Consider the following 8417-nt stretch of genomic DNA (forward strand, 5'->3'; position numbering starts at 1 on the left):
CAGCTGCCTCAAAGGATGAAGGGTGACAAATGAGTTTTTTCCAGCTTTTCTTTTTTTAAAATCATTATGGACTCTTGGATTTTTATTGATCCATTGTGTTCCAACCCACTGAAATCATTTTTCTTTTTGATGCTCAAGTTGTCACAAAATTGACTAGTGGGAAATCTTTCTAGCTGTGTGTTTGGTCCTTTTGACATAATCCTGTTTCTCCACTAAATAAAATGATACCATTTTATTTCAATGTTTCTCGTTTTAAAATGTTTCATTGGAATATAGTATACATACATTAAATTGTACAAATCATAAGTATACAGCACAATAAATTAGGACTGAGTGAACACACGCTTGAAACTACCATACTAGGTTAAGAAATAGAAGATTAACAGGACCTCAAAGTCTCCTCATGCCCCATCTTAATCACTATGCTACCGCTTTTCCCAAAATGTAGCCACTATCCTGACTTCTAATGGAGTAGAATAATTTAAACCTAAAAAGTTTATGTAAGTGTATTAATACAGAATGTCCTTGTTTGTATTTATTCCTCTTGATCAAAATTATGATTGAAATTCACATAAGTGATTGTTCTTTATCATACTTATTTTGCTAGGTGTATAGTAGTCCAATTTATGTGTATGACACTTTTTTCTTTCCTGTCTTGCTATACAATTTTTTTCAGTCTGAGGCTATTATAAATAATTTTTTGTGAACATTTATAAAAATTTCTAGTAGTGAATATGTACACATATTTCTGTTGAATAGATACCTTGAATAGATACCTAGAAATGAAATTCCTGAGTTATACAGTTAAGTGTATGTTCAAATGTAGTAGATAATGTGAAACCCTTTTCCAAAGTGGTTGTTCAAGTTGCATCCCCAAAAGCATTGTAAGAGATTTCCAGTTCCTCCAGGACCTCATCAACACTTTAAAATTTTTTTAAAGATATTCTGGTGGATGTGTAATGGTTTCTCATGGTGGATTTAATTATCATTTAGTTGCAGATTAGTGAACTTGAGTACTTTTTCAAATGTTTACTGGATATTTGTATAGCCTCTTTTGTAAACTGCTTCTTCAAAACTCTTACCATTTTTCTTATGGGTTACCTCTTATTGTTGGAGATTCTGTGTATTCTGCATGCAAGCCATTTGTCAACTATATGAGTGGCAATAATATTCTTCTAGTCTCTTGGCTTGCTTTTGAACTCTTACTGGTGCCTTTTTCAGGACTGCAGTACTTAATTTTAATGTAGTTCAAATTATTAATGTTTTTTTAATTACCTATTAAAAAAATCTTTGCCTGACAAGACCCTGAAGATATTCATCTATGTTGTCTTCTAAAATTATTATTGCTTTTACCTTTCCCATTTATATCTACAATAAATGAAAATGATTCTGGGGATTGATGTGCGGTAAGAGTCTAGATTTGTTTTTTCTTATGGATATTCAGTTGCTAAGCACTGTTTATTGAAAAGATCATCCCTCCTACACTGCACTGCCCCCTTTGTCATAAAACCAGGTTGTTCTTTTTCAGAACTCCATTCTGTCATATTGGTCTATCCACCCTTGCAATACTCCTTTATTTTCTTCGTTACTATATTTATAAAATAGGCCTTGATATCTGGTACTATAAGTAATTTATTATTCTTTTTTTAAGATGTTAGCTACTCTTAGACTTTTGTATTTTCATCTAAATTTTAGAGTTAATGTGTCAATATTTGAAAATAAATAAGCCTGCTGGAAGTATGATTGCTGTTGTAGTCAATGGATTAATTTAGGAAGATGAACACATATATAAATTTGGGTTTTACATATAGGAACATATTTTATCTCTCCATTTATTTAGGTTTGATTCAGTTTTACTCAATAGTGCTATATAGGTCTTTTGGGATTTTTCATATATTCGATTAGATTTATTTCAAGGTATTTGATGTTTTGATCTATTCTAAGTAGTATCATTTTCGCATTTTAGTATTCTATTTGTTGTATAAAGAAATTTAAATATTGGCCTTATATCAGAAACCACACTAACTGTGTTATTTCTAATAATTTAGTAGAAAATTCTCTTGGATATCACATGAACACCAACATATAGACTGAAATCAAAAGTGACATTTTTCCCTTTCTAATCATTACTCTTTTACTCCATGTCTTTGCATTGATTTTGAATAAAAGAGGATGAAATGGAATGGAAGTGATGAGTGTAACTAATCTAGCCTCACTTTTTATCTTGGAGGGAAAATAATATTTCACGCTAAGAAGGATTTTCACTTGTAGATTTTTTCTCATATTTTTGAAGATGACATTTATTAAATTAAAAAGCTACTATAGTTTGCTGAGCTTTTACATAAATTGGTTTTGATTTCTAATTGGTTTTGATTTCTAATCTATGCCATTCTTCATAGATTTTAGAAAACTCTTTGATTTGTCTTTTCATTCACTAGTGAATTATACAGATTGATTTTTAAATGTATTTTTGGCAAATTTGGGAGAAGGGGATAATATTTCAAACTAATAGGAAAGTTGCAAGAAAAGTTAAGAAACTACCATACATTCAGATTTTCCAAATGTTTACATTTTGCCCGTTTGTTTATGATTTTCCTTCTTTCTCTTTCTTTCTGAATCTTTTAAGAGTAATTTGCCATATTGTCCCCTTTATCCATAAACTAATTAGCTTGATTTTCTAAGAACAAAGACATCTCCCCATAACCACAGTACAATTATCAAACTCAAAGTTTATTTATTGATATTTGAATATTAAAACATCCTTGTATTTCTAGGATAAAAAAGAAATCTTTTAGGCTGTTTTTAATATTTATATGTTACTGGAGCTGTTTTGCAAAATACTTGTGTGGGATTTTTGCATTGCATCAATTTTTATGATAAGACTGGATTGTGCTTTTCTTTCATGTAGTACCTTGTCAGATTTTCTATCAAGATAATGTTAGCTTCATAAAAAGTGCTGGAAGGGGTTTCCACATCTTCTATTTTCTGTAAGTGTTAGACTACAATTAGTATTATTTTCTTAAATCTTTTAAAAAAAGTTTATAAGTGAATTCTGGCATGTAGTATTCCAAAATTGAATATAGTAAATATTTAATTTCATGAATATATATCAGAAAACACAGATTTTCTGTTTTTCCTGTGTCTATTTTAGTAAGTAGTATTCCTCTTCAAATTTATCTATTTATTCTAGATTTTCAAATTATTGCCATAAAATTAGTCATAATACCATCTTAATAAATTTTTAAAAAGCATATTTATTAGTGCATAATCTACACTTATTAAAATTCACCCTTTGTAGGTATATGGTTCTGTGATTATTGACAAATGTATACAATCATGTAACTACCATCAAAATCAAGATATAGAATATTTCCATCATCCCAGTAAGTTCCTTTATGTACTAAATCCCCAACTGTCTTGGCAACCACTGATCTGATTTCTGTTTCTATACTTTTGCCATTTCCAGACTATCATGTAAGTGGAATGAAATAGTTTGTCACTCTTTGTGTCTTTTGTAAGAGTAATCCATGTTCTTGCATGGATTTGAGGTCTGTCCTTTTATAATTGTTAACAATCTATTGTATCTGTGTATCATAATTTGTTTATCGCTAGCTGATTGGTGTACATTTGTGTTGTTTCCTGTTTTAGGGAATTGTAATGATGCTATAAATATTTGCATAGGGATATTTACATGGACTTCGCCAACCCCCACTTGTTGGGGAAAATTCTTAGGAGAGGAATTTCTAGGTTGCATGTAAATGTATGTTTAAAGTTATAAGAAACTGCCAGACAGTTTTCTAAGGGACTGTATCATTTTGCATCCCCACCAGCAAAGTAGGAGAATTCTCTTACTCATTATCACTTTCAATTTTGTTTAATTTTTAAAGTTTAGTCAATTTGGTATATGTATAGTGGCATCTCATTGTGGTTTTAATTTGCATTTCTCTAATGAATAATAATACTAGAATTACCATATGACCCAGCAATCCCACTACTGGGCATATACCCAGAGAAAATCATAATTCAAAGAGACACATGCACCCCAATGTTCATTGCAGCACTGTTTACAATAGCCAGGTCATGGAAGCAACCTAAATGTCCATTGACAGGCGAATGGTTAAAGAAGAAGTGGTATATACATACAATGGAATATTACTCAGCCATAAAAAGTAATGAAATTGGGTCATTTGTAGAGATGTGGATGGATATAGAGACTGTCATACAGAGTGAAGTAAGTCAGAAAAAGAAAAACAAATATCGTATATTAACACATATATGTGGAACCTAGAAAAATGGTACAGATGAACCAGTTTGCAGGGCAGAAATAGAGACACAGATGTAGAGAACAAACGTATGGATACCAAGGGGGGAAAGTGGCAGGGGTGGTGGTGGTGGTGTGATGAATTGGGAGATTGGGATTGACATATACACACTAATATGTATAAAATAGATAACTAATAAGAACCTGCTGCATAAAAAAATAAATAAAATAAAATTTAAAAAATAGTACTAATCATCTTTTCATGCGTTTATTGGCCATTTGTATATCTTCTTTGGTGAAGTATTTGTTCAAATCTTTTTCTCCTTTTTAATTTTTAAATTAAAAAAATATTTCATATTCTGCTAATGCTTTATATCTTTATAGGCAATTACTTTGTGATTCTTGAATTCATTTTCAAGTCAGGATCTTAAGCTCTTTCTTTCCTGGATTTCTTGAACTGATGGTTTCTGTGAGAATTATGCTGTGAAAAGCAAAACAGAAAGCTAACCAAAAGTGAAAAATTTGATGAGTAGTGAACACTATCATGACAAATGTTACAACTCCATACTGTCAGTATGATTCTATAGTTTGCTTGCGGATCTTATGAAATCTAACATATGACTCTCAGAAAACAGAGAGTTAGAGATTGACTGCTTAAATATGTCTTAGACTTAAGATTTGGTCAGGTTCCAGGTGGGAGGCTGTATCCAATTGCTTTTTAGCTCTTTCTTCAATAAGATTTTTTCCTTATCAGGAGGAAAGATTTTTAAAAAATAAATGATAGTTAAAAACAGGTAAGAAATGAGCAGGCCTCTTGTACTGCACCAGTTACTTATAACTCCATTGTAGAGTCATAGCAGTGCTAATCATCTGGAAGGGACCAAGGGAGGGCCTTATCATTGTATAACAGTGCACTCTATAGTTATGTAATATGCACTTCTCTCTTTGGACCTAATCTGAATTAAAATGCTATTATTTCATTGATAAATATGATATTTAAATTAGCAAATTAAAAATCACCATTATGTGTTAAAATTCCCTCTGATGACACTTCACTATGCAGAACAAGGTAATTGCTTTGAGAAATCAGCTATTCCAAGGTAACTGGGCAGTTACAATATTTTATCAGGGAAATTACCCATCACCATCAACATTCATCAGGGACTCATTTGGATTTTATTACAGGTTGACATTTACTTATTTGCCCAATTTTTAAAATTACAGCTGTTGCACGATTGCCCCAGGGCACAGCTGTAGAAAATTAGCACACTAATCACATTAATTATCATAAATAAAAGGTTATAAAAGAGCAGCAAGTAACAGCATGGAATTTTTTAAAAGCAACTTAAGACATCCCTAATAATACCTTAAATTTACATAGCACATATAGAAATTGTCAAGTCTCTTTTATCCCTATAGTTTTTAAGTTTAGAAACTCTGTCATAGGGATGCTATTATTGATACCACTTCAGAAATGAAGAAGCAGAAGCCTAAAACAGCTGTTTGGCTGAGCTAAGATGAAACAACTAGATAGGTTCAAAGTCAAGTCAAGAGCTAAGTCTACTGAACTCCCAACACTCCATTTCCCCCCCTATATTTCTCTCTTGCAGTGATGAAGAGTAGAATATCATTTACCTTCTATACTCCAGTCTATCCACACCTTCAGTGAACTGAAGATCCAAAATGTATCTTGATCTGCTTGCCTCTTTCCACCTCCAGTGCCACCAGTCTAGTCTAAGCAAACATCATGTCTCGTCTGGACTACTTATTGTGATAACTCCCTTCTTGCCCCCATAAAATCCATATTCTACAGAGTAACCGAAGTGATATTTTAAAAATGTAAATGAGATACAACATTTTTATACTTACAATGATCTATGGATCCATGTAATCTGACCCCCTCTCCAATGTCATCTCCTATCACTCCCTACCTCCTCACTCTGCTCCCTTTTCTCTGACTGTTGAGCATGCCAAGATTGATCCTACCTGGGAGTCTTTGTTCTTATATTTTGCTTTGTTTGGAATGTTCTGTTTCCAGATTTTTGCAGAACATATTTCAAATTCTTCCTTCTCAGAGAAAGTTTCTTTGATACCTATACCTAATCTGGCTTCTCCTTGTTCCCTTTTCTTTCTCTCATTCTATCCTCCAGTCATTCTTTGTCATATGATTCTTTTTTATTTGTATAGCATATTTCTTTTGTTCTCAGGAATTACCTTATCCATGTATTTTTTTACTTGTTTATTGTACATCAGCTCTCATGCATTATAAGAACCATAAGAGCAGACATCTTGTATATCTTGGTCACTTCCTGTAACAGATGCTGTTCATCCTCCACTCATGCCTCTTAAGGCCATCCTGGAAATCACCTGCCCCTTCAGTTGACAGTTCCTATATATTCCAAAAAGCTTTCTACTTCAACATCTTCTGCCTGAGGGCATTTTCTGGGCATTCGTCCTGGCAAGCAAGAAATGCCAGAAAGTTGATGCTTCCAGGTACAACCCTCAATCAGTAAATAAAATCAGGAAATCATAAGTAAAGTACACAGTTTTCTCATTCCTCAGGGAGACAGTTATAAGGTCAAAATTATAGGCATGTTTTATATCTTTCAGAGTCTCTAGCATAACTGAGCCCTAGCTGCACACAATAGTAAAAGACTTATTCATGTACATTTCATTGGCTTTCATGTTTTTCTCTTTCCTTAATAAAAACAAAAAAGATACTTATAAAATCATACCCATTTCCATACTGCAGTGCTTGATTGCATTCGTTAATCATTGTGTTGTCCCCTCTCCCTACTCTTTATTTCTGTCTTCCTTTCTTTTTTCTATCCTAGCTTGTCTTGTCCACACTAATGATTTTCCTTTATAATTTCCTTCTCTGGTTCATAGGATTTTATCTTGCACCCATATGATGTTTAACCTTAATTTGCGTGTTTATGTGTAAGTTGAGCACTGAATAATCTGGCACTTTGTCAACAATTCTTGTGGGGTATATTTAGGTAAACATGGGAGTGAATCCCTTGTGACATTCCTTTCTAATACCAAGGAACCAATTTTCATGACAAATACCTGCTGAGTCACCCCAGGTGACTTTGGCTCCTTGTCCTCAGTATCCATGTTTTCCTCTTTTGTAGTTCAGTTTGTGGCCACCCCCCAAAAAGACTATATTTTCTTGCCTCCCTTGCAAAAAGGTGTGACCCTGTGAATAAGTTTTGGCCAGAAGGATGAGAGAGCGAAGGAGATATGGGAATTTCACATTTATGACTTTGAAAGGAACAAGCGTGTCTTTTTCTTTCCATGTTCTCTTTCTTTCTGGCTATAATAAGGATGTGGTGGTGCAGCATTCTTGGGGAACACGGAAAAAAGGTTGGATCCTTGCAGCATGGCTAGAACTCCATCGCAGCATCTGGTTTCTTATTACTCTGTGAAGCAGGCTGCCATACCAGTGTGGGCTTAATGTGAAGGAGATATAAACTACCTTGTTTCAACTAATCTTGTTTTACATTTTTTTCCATGGAGCTGACCCATGGATGGTCCTAATGACTAGAGTTGTCCAGGAGATTTACATTCTCTCATCTCTCTCTTCATTCATTCTCTGTCTTTCTGTCTCTCTTTTCCCCTCTATATATGTTTTATGTATGTATAAAACATACATATATATTTTCATAATAAACTGGCACAGACCCATAAAAATCAAACACATATAATCAGAACATGTGATCTGTAAAAAGAACATGCTATATTTCTTAAAAAATGATAGAGTATTTGGAGTGTTTTCTCCTCAAAATAATATATGTATTTATTCTCTTTGGTGTTATCTGTGAGGTCTGTGCACAGGTATAATAATAGTACATGGAAAAAATAACAATGACACATTCTATACTAGTGTTCTCCTCCCTCCCTTGTAGTCTAGGGGTCCCCAGCTTTATCCTTTTGACAGATGTTAATGTAGGATTTGAATTATGAGTGGTCCAACAATGGTTGAAAGATAGTAGTGTTTGACATAGTTGTATTAAAGTATCGCTGGAGAAATTATAACACATGAAAGTTAAAATTTATTTTGCTTCTTTGGTGGTTACCTCTAAGCTAGTTGTATAATTCAGCCAACTTCACTCTCAGGTATTCTGATTCTGTTTTTAAAATTATAATAGAGAAA

Source organism: Globicephala melas, chromosome 2 (assembly GCF_963455315.2).
Source record: "Globicephala melas chromosome 2, mGloMel1.2, whole genome shotgun sequence".
Taxonomy (NCBI): Eukaryota; Metazoa; Chordata; class Mammalia; order Artiodactyla; family Delphinidae; genus Globicephala; species Globicephala melas.